This window comes from Polypterus senegalus, chromosome 16, assembly GCF_016835505.1.
Source record: "Polypterus senegalus isolate Bchr_013 chromosome 16, ASM1683550v1, whole genome shotgun sequence".
NCBI classification, from domain to species: Eukaryota; Metazoa; Chordata; class Cladistia; order Polypteriformes; family Polypteridae; genus Polypterus; species Polypterus senegalus.
The window spans coordinates 47612122-47637760 of record NC_053169.1 but is presented as its reverse complement, the minus strand read 5'-3'; positions in this window follow the sequence as shown (position 1 = coordinate 47637760).

The following is a 25639-nucleotide window of genomic DNA, read 5'->3' as shown; positions in this document are numbered from 1 at the left end:
TTTTTAGTCCTTCATATGCCGTGAAATAAATAACATTGTTACGGTCGTCTGGGACCCTTGCCTGGCCAGCATCCCGGAGAGTGAAAGGAGTGAAAGTGAGAGGAGCAGTATCTCCCCCAGGAACACGAGATGGCAGCCACCCTGGTTGGTGTTGTGGCCACACGAAAAGAGCTTGGAAGCTCAACCCTGTGGGGGCCTGTGACCACTGCCAGAAGGCACCTAGACATTTGCTAAACCCTGCACTGCAGCACTTCTGCCACTGCAGGATGTGCTGCAGGAATGTCATCAATGAGCACCTGAAGCACATCTGGGTACAACATAAAAGGGGCCGCCTCACTCCATTCTTACAGCCGGAGTCGTTAGGCAGAGGACACAGCTTGCAGGAGAGGAGTGGAGGCGGTAGGAGGAGAGAGGGAAAGAGACAAAAGAAGAAAGGACTGAGCACTGTTGGTGATTTGTGCATTGTGTGGTGCTTTAAAGCAAAAGAAGAACAATAAACATTCATTACTTTTCTCCGTCCCAAACTCCAGCTCCCATGTAAGAATATTAGTTACTGCACCACCAGATCACATGTTTCAAAATATCTGTATCAGATAACTGAATTAAAAACTAAACAGTGATTGGGAGACAACTTTAGGGTTCTTTTTTCAGTTATACCACACCAAGCCAAAGGTAGGTGCTATCACTTATTATCACTCCTGTCAGTCCATCCTCAGACCAGATGATCAACATTGTGATGACCTCAGCAGCAAGTAGTCTAGCTTTGGACTCGCATTAGGAAAGATGTCATCTCTATAACTGTTCATTCGTATTGTTGTTTTGGCCTTCAGTTACATGGGGTGCCCCAACCCTTTATGCTCTTTTGTGCCCTGCTATTAACAAATAGTCAGTTAATAGTTTTCTGGTAATCAGTGGTACACAGCACACTCTTTACTGGCAGAGAGATTGTGCCCTGCAAAAAACCAGTGTACCGTCTACCATCTTTGCTTCATGCCTTACACTCAGTGGCTCCCTGTAACCCAAAACTGGGTGGATTAAATTTACCCCTCAGCAAATGCAGCATTATATGTACATGGTATCACAACTGTTCAAATCTTATCACTTGATTGCATGCTATGCATGTGCTTAACATCCTCTTCCCTAACTCTCACTACACGACTGGATGACAATGTTGCACTGACAGCAGCAGGCATTTTTTGAAACAATGCAATGATTTATTTTTTATGAGTTGTGAAAATAATCTTACATAAAAATCATAAAGACAATATCACAAAAAAAAATTATGTGCTAATTGACATTTGGGTGTAATCCTGAAATTTTTCGTGGTGAAAAAATCCTACATTTATTTATAGAGAGTTCACAATTGTCCTCCAGACTCCTTGTGTTGCTGATTAGAGTGAACCCAATATCTGCGCTCAACATGCTGATGACACCACCTCTTAAGTACTGTAATCATCAGGATTAAAAGTCCTAAAGTTAGCATAGCAGACATTCTGTTGACACAACCGTCACCTCACAATGTACAAAATGGTAAAGCAAAATTATGTCAGTCATATTTTCCCTATAAAACCCATCTTTAAAAACTCATGCTTGAAAAGCATAAATGACAAGACCTGTTCAGAAATGCTTGAAAAACAATTGCAAAATGTAGATAAAAAGCAAACACTAGAAATTTACAATGCTTAAGTCTGACTGGGCCATAACGTAGATTTTTTATAAGAATTTTTTCATACAAAAAAGGTTGTGCAGTATAATGCAAGAAAAGCATTTATTAACATCTAAAGTACACAAATGGAGACATGTTGAGAATCTCAGGTCTTTTTTCTTGGCTACCTTCAGAAAGATTTACTTATGGAATACTGCAAAACTGCTTTCATTATAAAAGCCTCTACAGAAGAAAATAATTTCTTTTACAAAACAGCATGTGTCTACTAAATACTGCTTAAAATATAAAATGTTTAAATGAAGGATCCATAATGCTATAATGAACACTGTCTATGGAAGAATCATGAGACTGTCACTTGTGACACCCTGAAGATGCAATCAGTGATGCCTTGGGTGCCTGCATGTTCATGTGTGACCAAAGAATTCTGAATGTGGAGAGCCTTAGTATGGAATGAGATACAGCGAACATACAATAATGAAAAAGGTGAAACTCGGTTAATTTAGGCATGTATTAATATACAGAATAAGAAATAGATGCAAAATAATTGGTAAATCACATAATCATTAAAGAATACAAGCACAGAACTTTAGAAGAAGTTTGATGAGAACAGGCCTTTCCGCCCAATAAAACTTGCTAATCCTATCCACCAAATGTTTCCAAAATAACATCAAATCAATTTTTTAATGTTTCCAAAGTCCTGCTGTCTACCACACTATTTATTTCATGTGTCTATTTTTCTTTGTGTGAAGAAAAACTTTCTAATTCTTTGGTTCTCTGCACGACGAACAACCTTAACAGTATAATGTCTGTGCAAATTTTACCTTAAACAAGTTTGCAACTGTGTCCAAGTGTTCCTGAAGAACTCATTTTAAAGTAACAGCCTGGGTCCTTTCATAATTTTCAAAACGTCCACCATGTCAAGTCTTTATCTTTCTTTGAGGTTCAGGGGTCTCATGTATAAACAGTGTGTACGCACAAAAATGTTGCATAAGAACGTTTCTGCATTCAAATCACGATGTATAAAACCTAAATTTGGTGTAAAGCCATGCACATTTCCACGGTACCTCATACCCTGGTGTATGCAAGTTCTCCGCTCGATTTTGCAGGCTGGCAGCACCCAGCGTCAAAGCAGTACTACTGTTCCTGTTTGGTTACCCTTTCTTTTTCAGATCCCCATCCCTGAGGCGGCTTTATAAATACACTGAGATTAACTGCATATTGTTTACTAGTTTAATGCATCTGATTGTAATTAACCTGTAACAATATAATGGTCCACAGAATGGTCAAACTATTCTAAATACCATAACTGCTTTAGCGTTGTTACTCTCACTGCACCTTCTTCTTCTTCCACTTTCAGCTGCTCCCGTTAGGCGTTGCCACAGCGGACCATCTTTTTCCATATTGCTCTCACTGCACTACTTGGAGTATTTATATCCCTGTTTCTGAGTGGGGAATCAAAGATCTACAGAAGCTGAGAAAGAGAATTATCGATATACAGCATCAAGCACACGCTGCCTCAGCTATGCTGTCTATTGAACTGCACTCATACAGCAAACGCTTCAGAACGTGCTACTTTAGTTACGATGGGATTTGAGAAACTAGTAAATTAAATGATTTTAAGAAGAAGTTTATGATATTCTACTTTAATGACAAAATCAACTACGTGATTAAATTGAAAATTTCAAGATTAAAGTTGACATTTTGTGCTTTTTCCCCCACTGTGTGCCTTTTTTTTCTCTGTACCCTAATAAGCTTTCATTTGACATTCAGACAGTGGGCTGCGACTCACCTTTTCAATGTGAACTTGATATTTGACAACCTCTTTTTTTTCAGGTACTGTGTGACTTTGTGAACTTGAGCTTTCGAGTTTCTACGACACTCTGTCAGTCGATCAACTTTCTTTTGTTGATTATACCACTGTTTAAACCAAGAAATAGTGCGTTTTTCCTTGCCCCCACTTGGTATTCACTGAAATTCTTCTATTTTCCCTCTTGCTTTTCCCATTGTCTTTTCACAAAAGGCTCAGCTTAAGGGCTATTTATATTGATTTGCATATTCAAAGAGGCATAATTCTGGGAGGAGACAGGGCAGGACAGCAGGCGCGTGCACGTGCGTTACTTTTCACGCTGACCAGGATTTATGTAGCAGAAGAATGTGAAAGTTTGCGTACGCACAGGTTTATGCATCTGGATTTTTCTGTGCTTACGCACATTACTGCTCTTGTGCTTACGCCATGTTATAGTATAAGTTCTACGTATGGCGTTATACATGAAGCCCCAGGTCCTTAAATCTTTTCCTATAATTCATACCCTGGTATCCTGTTTCCTGCAGAGGCATTAGCTCTCTTGGAAATGTGTTCTTTTAATATTGTGGCTTATTAAATAATTAAACAATATCATAATATACCAGAAAAGGCGATATCCCTCCCATAGTGATTACGGCGGTACAAGAATCACATGAGACAAAATATCTTTTAGCTTACATTTACTGACGTTTTACGCGGTTACAGACGGGGAGGCATATGGACAGACTTTTATCCAGGTGGGAATCTGGATCAACACAGTCAGCCATTTTCTCCGTCCCTACGCTGGGAGGTTTTTCAACAACTTTGTGTCGACACAGCCTCGAAGGGTCTGGCCACTGTCCAGACCTTTTATAATGTCTTGCTTCATTTGCTGGTCTTCTCTGTCTCCAAACAAGGGCTGAATTCCTCTTCCCCAAAATACAGACCTATCATAGTGCTTACATGCCGATTCTCATTCTCCCAATAAGGAAAGAAGATTTGTGCTGATAGAGGACAGAAATACCCTAACCTGTGTTTAAGCTGACTATACACGCCTCCAGTTGTCTTTGGCTATCTAATCCAATGCTTGGCTAGCACTTCTAACTGCTGAGCCCCTGTGTGCCACAGTTAACATGCACATGTGAATAAAACTCATAACAGTATTGTCCAGATATAGTGACATAAAGTAAAATGTAGTATAACATATCCTTAATCAGTCTAGTCACTCGACTCTGGATGACTTTGAGCAATGCAATATATTTTTTGTAACCTGGAGGCCAAAACCTTATGCAGTACTGCAGATGACTCCTCACCATTGCACTATAAAACCTAGGCATAGCGTTCCTTGATTTTTAATAGCCTTCATGCACTTAGAATACATTAATGAAGTGTTCACGTCCTGCTTCCTCCCTGCATGGAGAATGCATTGAAAAGTGAGAAAAGCACGATATAAATATAAAGAATTATTATTATTATTTATACTAAATAAAATATAATGAAGCTGCTTTTTTATTATTTTATTCAACATACTGTATTTTACAGGGATTTCAATTGTGTCAACACTGTGAGAAGTAACCCTAAAACCAGTTTAAGTAACACTTCAGGCAAAAAATCCAGAATATAAAATTCCTAGTTCTGTTTTCACTAGGTGCCCACTCACTGCTTCCCACTCATCCCCCTTGAGGTGCAAGAACTCTGGAAATGCATGGACTACTTGTTAAATTAGAGATGATGCTTAGCTGCTATGGTATTGCTAACTGTTGGCCAAACTTACATTGTAACTATCAAAAATGAGAGTGCCTAAAATAAAAAAATACATTTGATGAACACCCTGAAGCAGATAATACATTTTTTTGTACAAAAAATTTCCTTTAATTTTTTTCATTTTGAATTGCCAGGTGCTTTTCTGACATAGCTGCCTGTCATGAATATAATGGTACAGCAAAATAAAGATATGTACAATATTCATTTCTTTGTTAATCACCATCACAGTAACTTAATTTGTAAATGCTTTATTTTTTAATTTCATGTATACAGAGGATCCACTAAATTAAGCTGAACAACAAAAACTAAATGTTTAAAGAAGTCATCAGGACCATTTTGATACTATTTTAAATATGCTCACTTGAAGAAAGAGCCATGTCACTGTTAATGATAAAGTGCTAATGCAAAACATAATAAAAATGTTGAAATTACAAAGGGATATTTTTGGTTCTTACTTATAAGGTATATAGCGGGTTGGATGATGGATGGATGGACATATAAGGTAAAACTGGATTTTTTTTACATTGATGCACCAGTTTGCCTTTTTGTTGTGATTGAATAATGTGATGCACTCATCAATAATTTATGGTGTTGTAAGAAGCATTTTGGTAAGCAGAGGGAAATTAATCGTTTTGAGCAGTGGCCTGGTGGTGAGGTGGCTCCTGTCCTGTGTGGGTCTGGTAAAATATTTATTCTGAGATGCTATCCTGTCTCAACAGGGCATTTTTTTGTCAATCCTTGGAGGTAGACATGCTGTGTTAGTACATGGCTTGAATGAACTTTATAGTCTGATAGCTCAACTCAATGCCGGCTTCTTTGTCCAGCAAGTGAGGTGAACTTAGTTCTTGTTTATTTTCTTTATTGAGGCTTTGTCCATTACAGTAAAGTGATACATTCATACATCCATTATCCAACCCGCTATATCCTAACTACAGGGTCACTGGGGTCTGCTGGAGCCAATCCCAGCCAACACAGGGCGCAAGGCAGGAAACAAACCCCGGGCAGGGCGCCAGCCTACCGCAGAAAGAGATACATTTATGTATTAAATATTTTGCCTTAAGTGGCTAAGAAATTGAATATTAGTTTGGCCCTAATACTTCAGACGTTTCTAAACTTTAAAATGTGATGAGGAAATGGAAAAGGTACAAGAGATCTGAAAATCGAAAAAGCGCACTTCATGATAAGGATTTAGGAGTCATAGTGGACTCAACACTATCACCTTCCAAACAGTGTTCAGAAGCCAGAAAGAGGGGTAACATAATGTTAGGTTATTTAGCATGATGTGTAGAGTACAGACCAAGGAGGTTATACTCAAGCTTTATAACACACTGGTGAGGCCTCATCTGCAGTATTGTGGCAGGTTTGGTCACCAGGCTACAAAAAGAACAAAGTAGCGCTGGAAAAAGTCCAGAGAAGGGTGACTAGGCTGATTCCTGGGCTTCAGGGGATGAATTATGAAAAAAGATTAAAAGCTGAGCCTTTCAAGTTTAAGCAAAAGAAGAATAAGAGGAGACATGATTGAAGTATTTAAAATTATGAAGGGGATTAGTCCAGTGGATCAAGACTGTGACTTTAAAATGAGTTCATCAAGAACACGGAGACACAGTTGGAAATTTGTTAACGGTAAATTTCATTCAAACATTAGGAAGTTTTTCTTTACACAGAGAACCATAGACGCATGGAATAAGCTACCAAGTAGTTTTGTAGACAGTAGGACTTCTGAAGTGGACTTCTGAAGGCTGAAGTGGACATTTGCAGTAAGGTCTGTGGTAAAGCGCATTTAGGGCTCTGTGACAGTGTGCAGGTTTTTAAATAAGAACAGTGCCTTTAGGCTCAAACAGGCAATCATAGGTGTGTGTGGTAGCATAGCTGAGCAACCCTGTGGTGTTGATTAGGAGCTTGGCTGTACATGAATGCACAGCTCAGCCAGTTTCCTTATTTGCAGTCTCGGGTTTGAAACTAAGACACCTGTGTCCACTATAGTATTAAACTAGCCAGAGCAGGATACAGAGGAGATTAAACAGGGAGAAAAAGAGAAAGAGTAAGGAAAAGAAAGAATCAAAAGAAAGGCTAGGAAGTTAACAAAAAAAGAAAGAAAGTTCTGATCGTGGCTGAGCCAGTGCTGCTATGGAGAGGAACGTGGCCCTAAATGGAGCAGTGGCCCTCCAGGGCAGGGTTGCTATTACTGAGCATCTGGAATAGCAGGAGAGGCCAACCACTCTGAGAGATTCCTTCAAATGCCAAGGGATGGTGGTGAAAGAAGGCAGTAACGCTCACAGGGTCCTCGCAGACACAGAGGGACTACAATGGGAAAACAAACTGGAACAAAGAGATGTCTGTCTCTTGCTAAGGAGACCATAATAGGTGAGCAGACGGGATGTTGGTTTTTAGAATTAAACAGAGGCACAAGAGGAAGGACATATACTGACTGCGGTTTGAACTTTCTATTTTATTCTGTTTGGATTAATTTATTTACAGTATATACTCACATATAAGTTGGATCTTGAAACTATCGATCATAAATTTAGACCCCTTATATGCATGTTCAAAAATGCAACACTTAAATTTTCTTTTTTTTACATCTTCTTGCCTCCTCCAATCTCGCATCAGTTTCTCAGACACATCGAATTTTGTTGCAGCAGCACAGTTACCAATTTCTTTTGATACATCAACAACATTTAATTTAAAACCAGCTTCATATTTTCTTCTGATGGAACGCTCCATCGTAGATAAGGAATGCTTTTACGATAAAGGTGTATGAGGGTGAGAGATACAACAAATACAACAAATCAGTGCAAATGTTGCTTCAGAATAGTTTGGGTATTACCGTGTGGTCATGTAGGCACAATACATAGAAAAAAAATGGCAGTGTGCTCCATGGTTACTCTCTCAGGTGGGCGTTAGCATATCATAATCGCTTGGACCAATAGCGTGAGATTTCCACATACGACTGACATTATAAAATACCAGAAATTATATGTATTATATACCGTACATGAGTATGTACGGTATTGTTAATTAAAACCTACACTGGGACACCGATTATATCTCGAATTATTTATTTATTTTTGATGACGTTTGCACTGCACTTTGGACATTTTATTATTTAGAAAATAAAACGCAATGTACTTTGCAGCAGTCCTTGCTGTTATGTGTGCTCATTCGTCCTACTCCATCTCCTTCTAAGACTATCAATGTTCAAGGAGGAGTATGTTAGCTGTGGGCAACCCTGACATCACAATATAATCAATTGAAGGGAATAGGTGACAGCAAAATGAAATGTTTATTGTTTTGCATATGAATGTTTATATGAATATACAGTGACTTTAAAAGTTTTTACCTCTGAAATTTTCTCTTTTTACTGTTATAAAACATCCAACTGCAGTGGATTTAATTTGGCTTTTTTGACATTGATTAACAGAAAAAGACTCTTTAATGTCAAAGTGAAAATTAATCTCTGCAAAGTGGTCAAAATTAGTTACAGATATAAACCACAAGATAATTGATTGCATTAATGCTTTCCTCCTTCAATGTGACATACCTAAGTCATCAGAGGTGCAGCAAATTGGTTTCACAAGTCACAACTTAGTTCAGTTGAGTTCACCTGCCTGTAATCAAGGGGTTTCAATTGATTATCTCTCTATTATAAAAAAAATCCTGTGGAATGAATGACTAGGAGATGATGCGTGATCTTCACGTTAAGATCACAAAAGAGAAATAAAAGAACCGCAAGACGAAAGAGAATGAGCAAAAAAAAATCAGTAGTGTAAAGGGAAGCAGCATAAACAGATACAGGTGTCTCAGTGCATACAGTATAAAGTATATAAAGGACAATATGTTATAAATGAAACATCGACGAATAAAAGATCGTCAGGACCAGGTGTAATTGAAAAAATAGCAGGACAAAGCGAGGTCAGAAATAAAAGGAAAAGAGCAGAAAACAAAGTCTTTTCGCATTTGCATCATTCAATGCACAAAACCTAGATTTACACAATAATGGAACATACGCTATGACAATCTGTGGACCCGCAACAGTTAAAGCAATGACAAGTTTAATTTCAAAGAAAACACCATTTCGGTCAGGTGTATATTTATGATCACAGAGAAGCGATCACAACACAAGCAGCAGAGACACAAAGTAGGACAAAGGACAGCAGCTGTAAAGGCTTTAAAAAGATCGAAGGGCAGCGCAACAACAGACGCCCAATCCGACCACGCACGCAGCGTTATATGTCCTGCAAGAAAGAACTTAACCACCCCCGGGGACAGAAAAATAGGACAAGTATTGTCTTTACAATGTCACGCAAGACCAGGCGGTGACCCATCTTTTAAAACAAGTCCACAGACATCTAACCCTAGCAGTTGTTGGATTGCTTTTGCCAGACAAACATCATGTGCTCCCAGCACTTAAAACAACGACATGCGACAAGCAGAAGAGGTAGCCCGCAAGCAGCAAAAAGACAGCAGATGATCCGATGGCATATCCTTAGCGTGCGTTCAGCTGCCCCCCCACCCTTCACAACACGAGCAGCATTATACGTCTGGCAAGAAAGAGATGTAACCACACATGGGGCCGGAAATAAAGGACAAGTATTGTTTTTACAAAAGTTTTAAAGTAAAAGTGAAAATAATGCATATGTAACCATTCCCAAGAAAATAACAATCTCTTTAAGTTGTATATTGCCTGCCTAAGGTAAAGTCATTCCTGATGGAGGATCGCAGGAATTGTGGGAAAGAGGGGTCCTTTCATCAGATTAGTGCTATTTCAGATGTGGAATGGCAAAATGGGGGAGGCAGCTTGATGAATGAGGTCTCCAGGACTTAAAACAAATCCAAATCATATTATGTGATATCATCTCATGTGAAATTCTACTCTGTATTTCTAGAATTTTTATTTTTATGCTGTATTGAGGATTTATTCTGTTCTATGTATTGTACCGTATTGTATTGTATTGACTCCCTTCTTTTTGACACTCACTGCATGCCCAACCTACCTGGAAAGGGGTCTCTCTTTGAACTGCCTTTCCCAAGGTTTCTTCAATTTTTTTCCCTACAAGGGTTTTTTTGGGGAGGTTTTTCTGGTCTTCTTAGAGGGTCAAGGCTGGGGGGCTGTCAGGAGGCAGGGCCTGTTAAAGCCCATTGCAGCACTTCTTGTGTGATTTTGAGCTATACAAAAATTAAATTGTATTGTATTGTATATCCAGTAAACCAAACATGGGGGTGGGTGGGCGAGCAATGCGAGCAGGGAGTGGTGCCCCCTAGTAGTCTAAATCCAAATCTGTATCTCGAAGATCCAACTTGAGGTGATTCAGTATAGTGTCCTAAGCTACACAATGAAGACAAAAGAATATTTGAAGGAACTCCATGGAAAGATGATTGTAAAGCACAAGTCAGGAAACAGAGACAAGAAAATGTCTAAGTCACTGAATATCCTTTGGAGTCCACTTAAATCAATCATTAAGAAATGGAAAGAGTATGGCACAACTGTAAATCTGCCTATAGCAGGCTGTCCTCAAAAACTGAGTGATTGTGCAAGAAGAAGACTAGTAAGGGGGGAAACCAAGACCTGTGAGAATGCTGAAGGCATTCTACACTACAGTGGCTCAGACTGGAGAAACTGTGCAGACAACACCTGAAAAAGCCCCTTTTAAAGAAAAAAAAACAATATCTCGGCTTGAGTTTACCAAAAGGCACCTGTGAGACTCTGAAGTTGGCTGGAATACAGTGCTATGCTCTGATGAGAATAAGATAGAACTTTTTGGGCATCAGACGAAATGCCATGTTTGATGTACACCAAACACTGTACATTATCTAAAACACACTATCCCTACCACAGAGTATGGTGGTGGCAACATCATGTTGTGGAGCTGTTTCTCTGCAGCAGGCCACAGAAGGCTTGTGAATTTAAAATGAATGCAGCAGAATACTGGAAAATGCTGGAAGAAGCTCTGAGGAAGCGTGCAAGAAACCTGCACCTTGGGAGATGTGTTTTCCAGTAAGGCAAGGACCACAAACATAAAGCCAAAGTTACACAGGAATAGCTTCAAAACAAAAATGTTAATCTCCTTAATTAACAAAGTTCAGATCTCTGTCCAACTGATTATTTGTGACTGGACTTGACAATATCGATTCACTCATGATCATCATGCAACCTGGCAGATCTTGAGCAGTTTTACAAAGAATAAGGGGGAAAAAGACAGTGTCCAGATACATAAAGCTGATGGCAAGAGACCTGTGTATATAGACTCAAGGCTGCCATGGCTCCCAAAGGTGCATCTGAAAATACCGACTTGAAGGGGATAAATACTTATGTGATCATTTATTTTGTGCTTTATATATGTACTAGCAAAATACCCGCACTTCGCAGCGGAGAAGTAGTGTGTTAAAGAAGTAATGAAAAAGAAAAGGAAACATTTTAATAATAACGTAACATGATTGACAATGTAATTGTTTTGTCATTGTGATGAGTGATGAGTGTTGCTGTCATATATATATATATATATATATATATATATATATATACATACAGAATATATACACACACACACACATATAAACATATATATATACATATACATACATATATACACATACATCCACGTATACATATATATACATATCTACATATACACACATACATATACACACACACACACACACACATATAAACATATATATACATACATATATACATATACACACACACATATAAACATATATACATACATATCTACATATATACATATACACACACACACACACACATATATACAGTCTTTGGGAAGCGAGCAACTGTTGCTGGGGGTGCCAGAATCCATGAAGGAAGAAAAATCAAAAACATTATTTGTACAAAATCTTAATTTATTTATCCATTCCTAAATAATTAAATGGGCAGGCTATTTCGTATCAGTGCAATACGCTGCTTGTTAAAACGGATGACTCCCGGTCTTACGTGCAAGTCTGCGTGGATATTATGAACTATCGTTTCTGTTCAAGTTCTATTTAAATTTTAAATAGAAGGAATTTTTATTTAGTCGACAAAATATTATTATTCCGGAATAAATCAACTCAAACCTTAAATAACTTATAATATTTTGCTCTCCATAAAAATATATCCTGTCTAAATTATACAAGTTAGAAATAAAGTAAACGTTAAAAGAACAAACATTCAAATTTCTTTACTCTTATGTAATTTTATATAAAAAATAAACTTAAATTTTAAATATCCCAAAAGATTTTGCTCTCCATAAAAATATATCCTGTCAAAATTATACAAATTCAAATATGAACATGGTGCATAACAAAACCTGGAAATATAAATAAAATTTGTTCTTTTCAGCAATAACAAATCAAATCATTCAGTTGTCTTTGCTCTTATGTCATTTTATTAGAGCTGGACGCCTGCCATCTTTTTTTGGCAACAAGTTCGTTTATGTTTGGTGTGAGGTTCTGTGTTGTGGAGATTCTCAGGATGGACTGCAGGTGCTCATCAGTGAGGCGACTCCTGTGTGCTGTTTTGTTAGTCTTCATGACTGAGAAGAGCTTCTCACACAGATATGTGCTACCAAACATGCACAAGGTTCGAGCCGCATGTAGACGGAGCTGGAGCATTTGTGCGGAAATGGAGTGAATAAACTGTGCGGGCCCTGCAGTATCGTACTTTGCCTTCAGTGTGCCATTACACTGCAGCTCAATCACCTCCATCTAAATCTGCACAGGTGCAGTTTCCACATTAACGGCAAATGGGTTACGAAACAACTGAAAATTCTTTTTTTGTTCTTCAAAGTCACCAAAGCGCCGTGCGAACTCAGTGCGCTCAGTTTATCAGCAAAATGCGTATTTGGGAACACCGTTGTGCCGACTTGGTTCAACATTACTTGGCAACTGGGAAAGTGGGGCAAGTTGCACTGGTGCATTTGTGTCTCCCATAAAAGTAGGTTCACTTGAAATCACTTTGTGATTTTGCACGGGTAAAACGTCTGCTGAAGTGTCAGATTCTTCTTTAAATCTTCTGCTTTCTATATCTTGTGCATTGCATTCAGGTCTTTCAGGTTATCTTGATGTTTTGTCTCATAGTGCCGTCTTAGATTAAATTCTGTAATTACAGCCACATTAGCTCCACAAATGGGACACACGGGTTTACTGGCAATGTCAGTAAACATATACTCAGCCTCCCATCGGTTTTTAAAGGCTCTATGTTAAGAATCACCTTTTCTCTTCGGCATCTTGTGGGCTAGCTTCACAATAACTTGCAGCATCATAAGCTAGACTTGATTAACGCGGTAAGTGTTCGGCAAGGCAGCTGAAGCGCTGTATTATGGGATCTGTAGTTTATTGTGTTACCAGCGTTTCATCTCCCCGGGCCATTAATAACAATAATACAGTATATAAAATGATCTCACAGGCCGGATTTAATTACACGCCGGGCCGGATGTGGCCCGTGGGCCTTGAGTTTGACATATATGGACTAAAAAGAACTTGAAAAGATATATTTTTTCGAATGTGATTGCGCAATTCAGATCGAGTTGACGCGCAGTACAGTACATCGAGCCCGCGTGCTATTGTGGTTTTGCCTGCGTGCCTCAATAAGTTACCCTCCCCTCACTCTTACTTTTTTACCGTTCATCTAATGAATACACTGAGTATGGCTTTACCAAAACAATCATTGATCTCCAATAAAGTATCCATTATTCATAAAGCTTCAATTGGTGATCTGTCTTTCTTCGTTAACCGCATATTTTTTCATACGTCTCAAACCAAGGGGATGCGAAGTTAAAATGAATAAAAATGCGTGCGTAAATACTCAGTGCATCCCCTCTCGGGAATCAAACCTCGGACGTCGGCGTTAGTCTACTATTGCACCACGGCGTGTGGTTTATCTATCTGAGCGTAGCAGTGTAATTCGGTTTTTGTTCAGCACTCTTTGGAACTGTTGCTTTTTGTCTGCGCACTGCGTCAGTTCACGTGAGCCGCTGAATATGGCTTTATATGTCACTCGCTCACTTCTAATTGTTTCGCTGCCTTCTTAATTATATAATGCATGTTTTCTTAAGCGCTTTTTGGAGTCATCGGATCTGCGACCTTATGTCTTGGACACTCGGGTGAAGATAGGGGCTGAGCTGTGAACTGATCACTACCTGGTGGTAAGTTGGATCAGATGGCGGGAAAGGCTGCCGGACAGACCAGGCAGACCCAAACATATAATGAGGGTCTGCTAGGAACGTCTGGTGGGAGGTGAATTACATTGAGTCTGAATGGGCCATGTTCAGAGCCTCCATTGTCAAAGCAGCAGAATGGAGCTGTGACCGCAAGGTTGTCGGTACCTCTCGTGGCAGGCAATCCACAAACCCGGTGGTGGACACCTAAGGTTCAAGAGGCCGTCAAGTTAAAGAAAGAGTCCTATTGGGTCTGGTTGACCAATGGGACTCCAGAGGCAGCTGAGGGGTACCGGCAGGCCAAGCGTGTGCCGGCATCGGCTGTTGCCATGGGAAATGACTTTCAGTGGGCACCGAGAAATTTCTGGAAAATTGTCAGGCGCCTCAGGAGGGGAAAGCGGTGCTCCACCAACACTGGGTACAGTGGAGATGGGGCCCTGCTGACTTCAACTGCAGATGTTATTGACCAGTGGAAGGAATACTTCAAGGATCTTCTCAATTCAAATAACATGTCTTCCTTAGAGGAAGCTGAGCTAGAGGACTCTGGGGTGGCCCATCCATATCAGGGGCTGAGGTCACCAAGGTAGTTAAAAAGCTCTGAGGTGGCGGGGCCCCTGGGGTGGATGAGATTCACCCTGGGTTCCTCATGACTCTGGATGTTGTGGGACTGTTCTGGTTGACACGTCTCTGCAACATCGCATGGACATCGGGGGCAGTGCCTCTGGATTGGCAAACCGGGGTGGTGGGCCCACTTTTTAAGAGGGGTGACTGGAGGATGTGCTTTAACTATAGGGGGATCACACTTCTCAGCCCGCCCGATAAGGTCAATTCAGGAGTTCTGGATAAGAGAGTTTAGTCGCTGGTCGAATCTCAGATTCAAGAGGAACAATGCGGATTCCATCCTGGCCGTGGAACACTGGACCAGCTCTACACCCTGGCCAGGATCCTGGAGGGGGCTTGGGAGTTTGCCCAACCAGTCCACATGTGTTTTGTGGATTTGGAGAAGGCATTCAACCGTGTTCCACGAAGCATCCTGTGGGGTGTGCTCCAAGAGTACGGGGTACAAGGCTTGTTGTCACGAGCCATTCAGTCCCTGTACAGGAGGTGCAGGAGCTTGGTCCACATTGCTGGTAATAAGTTGAACTAATTTCCTGTTGAGGATGTACTCCACCAGGGCTGCCCTTTGTCACTGATTCTGTTCATAATTTTTATGGACAGAATTTCTAGGCGCAGCCAAGGAGAGGAGGGGGTCTGGATCGATGACCTCAGAATCTCATCTCTGCAATTTGCGGATGACGTGGTTCTGTTGGCTTCATCAGACAGTGACCTCCAGTTCTCACTGGAGCGGTTCGCAGCCAAGTGTGAAGCGGCAGGGATGAGAGTCAGAACCTTTAAATCCGAGGCCATGGTTCTCTGCTGCAAAAGGATGGAATGCTCTCTCCGGGTTGGGAACACATTACTGCCTGAAGTGGAGAAGTTCAAGTATCTCGGGGTCTTGTTCACAAGTGAGGGAAGAATGGAGCAGGAGGTTGACAGACAGACAGCGGCATTTGCAGTAATGCGGGCTCTGCAACGGTCCGTCGTGGTGAAGAGATAGCTGAGCCAAAACCTACCCTCACCTATGGCCACGAGCTTTGGGTAGTGACCAAAAGAGCAAGATCACAGATACAAGCAGCTGAAATTAGTTTTCTCCGCAGGGTGGCTGGACTTTCCCTTAGTTATCCGGGAGAGACTTGGAGTAGAGTTGCTTCTCCTCTGCATTGAGAAGAGTCAGTTGAGGTTGTCGGGCATTTGGTCAGGATGCCCCCAGGATGCCTCCCGGGGTTAGTCGGGCATGTCCCACTGGGAGAAGGCCAAGGGGCAGACCCAGGACACGCTGGAGGGATTATATCTCCCGGCTGGCCTGGGAACGCCTTGGGGTCCTCCTAAAGGAGCTGGAGGAGGTAGCCGGGGAGAGGGAGGTCTGGGCTTCCTTGTTTAGGCTACTGCCCCCGCGTCCCGACCTTGGATAAGCAGTGGATAATGGATGGATGGATATATGTATTTAATTTAGACCATTTTCTGACAATCTGTTTTCACTTTGAAATTAATGAGTCTTTCTCTTTTGATGTCAAAAAAAGGCAAATTAAATCCACTGAGATTCAATGTCATGTAATGATAAAATGTAAAAACTTTGAAGGTGGTGAATAACGTTCATAGGCACTGAAAGTACTTTAATGCACTGTAGGGAAAAATGCACATTTCAATTAATTGTAAAAATGGTTTTAACATATAGAAACAGATATGTGTTTTAATTAAGGGTCGGTAAGGGAGTTTTAATCATACAAGTCATCTTCAAGTGGATGGAAACAGTGTAACATCTTTAAGAGAGTGTATTTCACTGGACAGACTGTAACTATGAATGGGTTAAATTAGGGCCATAAAGTAAAATCATGCCTAAAATTGTGCTGTGGCACAAGCAGCAAGACAACAGAAAGGAGAACATTAGAGGAACTGATGCAGTATAATATAGTACAATTTTGTTTTCAATCCTGAAAGACATCGCTGGGAAAAGCATACATCTTGGATAAGCTTGTTTAAAATAATCAAGATTTATGTTTATGCTGTGGGTCACTGAGTACTTTACCTTTGTTACATCAAAACAATAAAGCTCACATCAGGTAACAGAGAAACATTTAATAAGCATTTCTTTTTGCATCATATTTATAGTAAGTGCTTAATAATTCTTAATAATAGTAGTCAGCTTTTTAAAAATGTATGAATATACTCTTGGAGATTCTGTGGCAGCAGAGATTAACTGATTCCCTCAGATAATACATTGATTTTGGGCTTGATCAATTACAAGCCAAGTGTACACTGGCAAACGAGAAAAATTGTTTTAAGTTTAAGTTCTACGTTTTAAGGATCGTTGCGACTGTTTTGGTGCACATGAACAAGTCTTCTTTAATAAAGTAGATAGTTATTGCTTTGTTTGTAATGTCCATTTGTACCACAGGAAGCAAACTGTCATACTTTAAACTTTGGGTAGAGTCAGACACTGCCATATAAATACTTGCATGACTAGGCTAGAAATGGAAAGAAGATACAACATCTTTGTTCACCTTAGCATCTTAAATCACCATAAACACTGCTATAATAAGGTTTAAAAGCTATATAGAGTTTTATATCAGTATCACCTTGTAACGGCCGACCCCTTATTCCCAGCCGGCAGCTACACCTCCAAGACCTGTGGCCTGGATAATTGACTGAGAAACCTTTTCCTGTCAAGCCGTACTCCTACACAGATTAACTTCCTCCACAATCGACGGTTTGAAAAGCAAAGACAATAAGCAGAATGTAAAAGGAAACAAGAATAAATGTATTAAATGGGACAAGACACGCCACAAGACAAATGTACACTCAAATATTCCTCCACCCCAACAATCCCACAGCAAACCCGACAATATATATATATATAAATCCCCTCCCTTGTCCACGTTACATATGACACACACCACACAAACGACAAATGGCTGGCAAACGGAATGATCATGAACTTGAGTCCGGTACGTGAAATAAATGTCCTGAATACGGGTACTGATTAATGACGATAGTAATGTTCGTATTTCCCGGCGTTTGGAATAACCTCACCGTGATTCCTCGGCGTGCGGCGAATGATGATTCGACCCCGGGGTCTTCAGCGGTAAGCAGGTTGAAAGGCAGTCCGGATGAATGAAATACAAACTGGATGATAGCGCAATGGAATGAAACGGCAGGCAGGTTGTAATCGTGAATGCGTTATTGGTTGTTCTCCTTCTCTCTCCTCGTGCTGGTCTCCCTTTTTCGTCTCCTCCTCTTCTCCTTAAATAATCCGTGACGGCAGTACTTGATTAATTGATATACAGGTGTTTTCCAGGTAAGTGATTGTGAACTCCTCCCATCATCCGTCCTCCTTTACGGGGACAACATTAACTGATACACACAACGCAGTCAATGGGACAATGAAAACGAGACACACACAGCACTGACATTTAAACACTATGTGGCACCGCTACAACCTAAAGGCAGAAGCACCGCTATCAGTTGCACCTTTAGAAACAAATCACAATTTCTTCTTCCATAGAGTACACCATATTTTATATTTAGAAAGTGTACAGCATTGAAACTTTTGAAGCCTGTTGTGAGGATAACAAATTTGCATCCTTCAAAAATCTTTCTCTTTCTAATGCAAAGTAAGATAAGGTGGCAATCTTACTCAGGACTTTTATAGCCTCTGACATCACAATGTCACTGTTATCTTAGGTGCCAGGGGACCGTGATCTCTCTAGCATATCATAACTATATTCAGTATTTAACAGAAATATGCACAAAATAGTCAACTTCTTTGGTAAATATATACTGGAACTGTTTGCTGACATTTCTTTGAGTAACATTGCTTTAATTTTGGTGATAAAGGTTCTCCACAGTGTGTATTACTTGATTTCTATAAGAGACACTGTCAAGTATATTTTCCCATTTGTTTTAAGTCTTATGATCTGAAATAATTCAGCACCATTTTTATTTATTTATTTTACCATGTTGTCAATAACGTCTAAGTTGATGCAGTTTGATGAATCTCATTGTTCTGGTGCATGAATTCATTTAGATCCAAGTATATTCCACGAATTGTGATGATGGTGGTCTTGTTGTTTGAGATCAGTTGATAAATCATTTGATTACTACACTAATAGAATTGCATGATTTAGTTTGCCTTTGGCTAAAATCAATGTGATTTCTGGTTAATCAGTTTCTTTCGATCAACTTAATGATTCATGACTTGTATAATCATTTGGTTTAGCTAATCTGCCACGTAAGAAGGAGTCACAGGAATGCTGCTTGCCCAGCTCTAAGGGACTGGAATGCCTCTACTGTGATATATACATCTACCCAAAAGGAAACAAAAATGCAAAAAATAGGCCAGTCAAAAAATAAAACATTAAGAAATATTTTGAGGTAGAGTTTTTGTTTTCTGTTCCGCATAATCAAATTCTCATTTTATAGATCTAAACCAAGTCCAAAAGATGGAAGATGCCAGCAAACATTCCTATTAGAACAAACCAAAACTTTTTCTCCCCAGAAAACGTACATTTTTGTAAATTGGTGTAACAAACCAAGCCCAAAGAAGTGTGCTGCCTCTCATGTACTCTTTGTCTGAAATAGCAAAAATGATGTTATAACACTGATATGCATGACACCCTTGTCCACTATATTATGTCCTGGAAGCTTGGAAACAAATGAGAAACATAAAGACTCAAAAAATAAACATGAAGCAAAGGTAGAAAACTGGATAAAGAACTCAGAAGATCCTGTCACCCACAATTCTGCATTGAAATAACCATCTAATATTTATAATGAAGTACACAGGCAGAATTTAACTTCATGTATTGAACCAACATTATATAAGCAGTTACATGATTCTAACAGCTTTTATAGACTGTAAAATGTTGATATTGTGATGAATAGCAATTTTAAAACACGATTATAAACATTTTGCAGTAATCATATAATTATCTCAGAATTATATGTAAGTGGCACACAAAGATCACATTTAAATAAAAGAGAAAAATTTGTTTAAATGATTAACTCATCATATTATATTAAACTTATAATAAAATGTAGCTGATAACAGATAATGTTAAATTAGTTCTTATAGTGCCCATTATTTTACTTGGATTTAACAAAAGCTTTTCGCAGTATTCAGTTGAAGTCATAGTGATGTATCTTGGAACATATAGGTCTAGATAAAATTTCATCTATCCAGTTAAAATTTTATACACAAGTCCCACAGGGTTGCTGATACTATGTACCCAATACTCAAAACAATTTTCAAAACAATGATCTAGTGCATCTGACAAGAATGTCTACTTTCACCTTCACAGTTTCATTGGAACCTCCAGAATAAGGGATACATCAATCTTACAATATTGTTTCTATCTCTATAAATAACACTAGACACCATATATCACTATTTGCCAAAAACACTTTTATTATGTTATAGTGACCCATCACTGGTTCTCTGCTTGTTTTGAACAAATCTTGTACATTTTCTTCCTATAGAAGGAACTGGTCAAAATATTTTGTTTGTTAATTGCATTCACTCAACCAGATAAATCTGACTAATTAAATAATGCAGTCTACTCACATGTGTGTGGGATGGTCTCAACTTCTAGAATTAAATTAGGTATATAAAAAACTAGAACACTAACTCTTGTTTATCGGCAAAGTATTTTACCAAGAGAAGACTTATATTTCCAAGTTAAGGAAGGAGGCATCTGCAGAGATGTTTTGCTTTCAGTTTAGTACTGATCACGGGGTGAATAGTCCTTGAGAGAATAGTGAACCAATAAACAGACAGAACTTTAATCAATATCAGTGTTGCATGCTGGCATAGTGCTTTGCTAAAATATATAAATATTGCATTTTTGATGATTAATTTTAAATTTGATAATTGATTCATTTTCATAAAGTTTTATTTTAGTCTTGTCTTTTGTTGGCACCTCCGCTGCAGCTTATCTGTTCGATCTTGGAACTTTTTATTTACCTCGCTCCATAACCTTCTATCCTTCAAGCTTCTGCAGGATCCAACAGCAATTAGAAAAGCCAAGAACCAGAGCACCAAAAGCACTTCAGCCAAACTGCTGCATTCAACTCCATTGTCTTTTATCAGTGGTGTCTCCAGAAAAATTCTGAGATTCTTTAAAACAGGCAAACTATAAAATTACTATTTGTGCTTTTGTTGTGTCTAGTTTGTTGCCATTGCTGTATTTTAGCTTTAAGATGGCACTGTGTGGAACATGTCTTTCACACTGCCTTTCCCAGCATTAAACCAGGTCCGTCCATGGAAGTAATACTCTGTGGTGAGCACAGATGGCTAGACCAATAAAACTATAGAAAGTACTGGAGATTTAGCTTAGCCAATCAAAATTGGTGTGTTTCTCCACTGATTGAGGAACGCTCGACCATCAAGATATTGATAGAAGGAGCATGCAAAGTCCATTGAAATAGCAGTAAGAGTCAAACTTGGTTTTCAGGAACTGTAAAGAGACACTGCCTAACGTAATGCTAAGCTGTCAATAAGTACACTAACCTCTTTTAAAGTGCCATGTGTTCTTTGGTTTTATCCACCTTTCTAAAATAAAAAAGGTTGCACAAGTGACTAAGAAATCTTCAACTTTTATTTTTTTGTTAGCAGTACATTTATTTATTGTTCTCTCAGAAACATATTATTTCTTTCAGAGAGAGTTGCATTAAAGTGGCAAACTGTATACTTCAGAAGCTGACTGGCCACTTTGTTTTTTTTTTATTATTGGTCCAGAGTGCTAATGTTGCCCCAGGCATCTGTTGTGATTTAAAATTTTTTAACCATGTAGAATGTATTTTTATTATTCTTTTGCATCTATTTGTTAATTTTGGACAGGTTGTTATTTTTTTCATTTTGTTATTTTTGTGCCACCATGGCTTGGTCGTATTTTTGCCACCAACACCTTAATATTTGATGAAGGCCAGAAGTTGTGACCCGTGATGTCATCACTGCAACCATATTTAAGATGGAGATGCTCTAGTTTTGTAGTAGTGGAGACCTTGTTTGCAGCATTTAGTTAGAATCAAATCATTTATTAAGTCAGGATTTTGTACATTTTATGACTAAGAGTTTAGTTTGTGCATTGGGTTTTGGCAATTCTGTAAATCAATTAGCAAACACCAATGACTGAAAAATTGTGTGCAACACCTTAAAGTCTCTGCAAAATTTTCCCATCTTGAAAATAGTGGGTCTTGTATTCATGATTTTTTCTTTCTTAATTTCTCTGCAAATTGCTTAAGAGGAAAGAAGGGTGCAGATGCAAAGTTTTCCTACAGTTCTCTAATTCAGCTTAGTGAGGGAAAACATGCTTTAATGCAAGATAAATCCACAATGACAACAACAGGACAAAAGAAAAACTAAGATTCAAAATGTTTACAAATTTATAATACTGAATTACAGATCAATTCAGCTCTTTCTTTATGTAATTTTATTTGCATTAGTGTTTTGCACATTTCAGAAAATCTTTTTATTTGTGTTATACAAAGTAACTTTTCAGATTTCTGTAGCCTGTCTATATGTAGATGTGATATTCTAGTTTCCAATATGCCCAATATAACAAAGGTTAATTTTTTTTCAATATTTTAAAAGATGATTGTGACTGTTAAGCATTCTAGTTGGTATCAGAAAAGAAAAGTGTGTTATTGAATTCATTGTAAGGTCAAGTCAAGTACATAAAAGCATTTTAGCACCATGATGAAATTTCTAGGATAATGCTTGACAAACTCTTGGCTGTACTAAAAATCAAATTTAAAATTAACATCATATAACATTCTCAAACCCTCCTAATCTAATTAAGGGTTATGAGGGCCAGAACCTATCCCATCGTCACCATGCTCAAGGAGGAAAATGCATTTGGATAGGGCAGCAATCTATTGTAGAGCCCACTCACACAAATTGGCAATTTGGAATCACAAGTTCACTTAACCTTCACATCTTGGGGATGTGGGAGAAAAACTAGAGGGCCTGTTGGAAATCCCACGAGCATACAGAACATGCAAACTGCACACAGGCAACACTCAGGATGCATGTGGCAGCAGCACTAACTCACTGTACACTTGTGTCATGCAATTTAAAAAATATAACACAGGTTAAAAACAACAAGATTTATCTGTACAAGAAACCAAGGACATGAATCAACATATCACTAAAGTGGAACACTCAGGAGCTTGTTTAATTATCGCAGTAATAAGTGAAGAAAAACCTTTAGTCAATGCAAAGTAAGTGAAGTTGCCAAGCACATTTGGAGTGGATGAAAATGCACAGAAAAAGAAAGGTGATGAGAAGCTGGGGCAAGGCATGAAGGGGGTCTTCCTTTTGTTTGATTCTCTAAATTACACACCACTAGTCTTTGTTCACTTCTGTATTTTTGGGAAACCAAGAAGTGCATGGCGCTGACCTATAAATCATCACATAGCTGATGTTGCGCACAAAAGACTTCTAGACATCTTTTTGATAGTAACCCCATTGTCACAGTACACAAACATTATGAGAAAATAATGAACCCAATGGAAAAAAAACATAGTGTTGCAATATAACGCAAAATATGCAGTTAGTATTAGGCTATGTCAGCGTGCATCTGAAAAGAGCAAAAAAATAAATAAAAAAAGATTAAAGGTTATTTTCATGCTGAAAAGGAAAAAAGATGGGGCAACTTAAATGTTGTGCATCTAAACTTCCTTTTCAGTATGAAAATAACCTTGAACCTTTTTTCCTTAATGTGAAATATGTCCAACATTAAAACAAAGTTCAGACAAAAATAACTAAAGAAAAAAGTAACCTCAAAAGGATACCTTCAGAAAACAGGCAAGAAACTGAAAAGAATTACCAAAAACACATATCATAATAGTTGGCGTATTTACTTCCATTGAACCACTTACAATGGCATGAAATACTATCTGTTGTCTGTCTCTAAACAATAGAAGGAGGGAAGTCAGCCAAACAAATAACAGTCACCTTAGGCTCCAAAGAAAAAGGAACAGAAACCAAATACAGGGGAGTAAACAAGCCAAACAGAACCAAAAGAAGGTAGCCTTGCCAGTTTAAGTGAATCAACTTCCAAAACAACAAACAATAGTGTCTATTGTTTGTTTACAGAAAAGACTTCTAGAATGTTGTTTCTTGTTCATTTTTTTTTCAAAAACTTTTCCCGGCACACAGGTTTTCTACCGATATCTCTAGAGATGCATGTCTTAGGTTAACAGGCAATTCTTAGTTAGCCCTGAAAAAGCTGCTCTTGCCTTGTGTCACCAGGATTGGCTGTGGCTCCCTATTATCCTGAATTAGATTATAGCGGGTATGAAATGTTATGTTTCTCTTTTTTTTTATATAAACATTTTTTTTTCCCTGGCTTATTATAAAAAAGTGGAAGAGGTACTCTAATTCTAGTCTAAATTGTGGTTAACTTTGGTACAAAATAAGGCACATAATGGAAAGCAGAATTCACATAGGAAAGCATCTGCCATGAATGTACCCATTATCTGGTCACATAATGCCCCAAGTGCCACGTATCAAAAGAGGGTGTAGTGGGGCTCAAAACAATTTAAAATCATATTCAAATAGCTCCAGTTCCTGACACTATATAATGTATGTTCCTAAGAAAAATTAAAAATTCACATTTATATAATTTTAATAACCACGGGAATTTTTTTTCGCCAGCTAGCATACACTTTTAAGAAACTGAGAAATGTATGTGTGTTAAAAAAAGCAGATGTAATCTGTCTCAGCACAAGGCCTGTGGAAATGATTAGTATCATTTCATTTGGCTTGTGCTGCCACCAATTGTAACTGATTTTAGACCTCTCACTGTGTGTGGTTGCCATATTCCCAGACGCTTCAATCCGTATTGCTTTTTCTTGATGCATCATGAATTAATCCACCATATGCTTTATAAGCCCGGAGCCTGATTGGAGCGCCAACGTCAATCAGTTCTAAATAGGTTGCTGAGGGAATGTACAAAGTGCTTGTTGACTGAATGGCTATGTTTGATTGACAAAAAGGTCACCTATGGTAGATAGTGTTAAGATGTTTTGTTTAATGCATCAAACAAAAATAGTTAACCATTTTCAAGAGCATATTTAGGAAAGATAAATTCAGGTAAGTAAACAGGCACATAATTTCTTAAAACATAATTACAAAAAGCATACAAGTCATAGTAAAATTTAAATTTTACATTTAAATTCACATCATGTAGACATATCTATTTTTACACTTAATTTCTTACCATATTGACATTTATAACTAAAACTCTAAAAATTGTATGATTTCAAAATTACATCCATCCATCCATCCATCCATTATACAACTCATTATATCCTAACTACAGGGTCACGGGGGTCCGCTGGAGCCAATCCCAGCCAACACAGGGTGCAAGGCAGGAAACAAACCACGGGCAGGGCGCCAGCCCACCGCAGGGCGCACACACACACACACACACACACACCAAGCACACACTAGGGACAATTTAGGATCGCCAATGCACCTAATCTGCATGTCTTTGGACTGTGAGAGGAAACTGGAGTACCTGGAGGAAACCCACGCAGACACGGGGAGAACATGCAAACTCCACGAGAGGCAGCAGCGCTACCCACTGTGCCACCGTGCCGCCCTTCAAGATTACATGGCAAGGTAAAATGAAATGTCCCTCAGAAAACACAGTTTTCAATGCAGTTTAT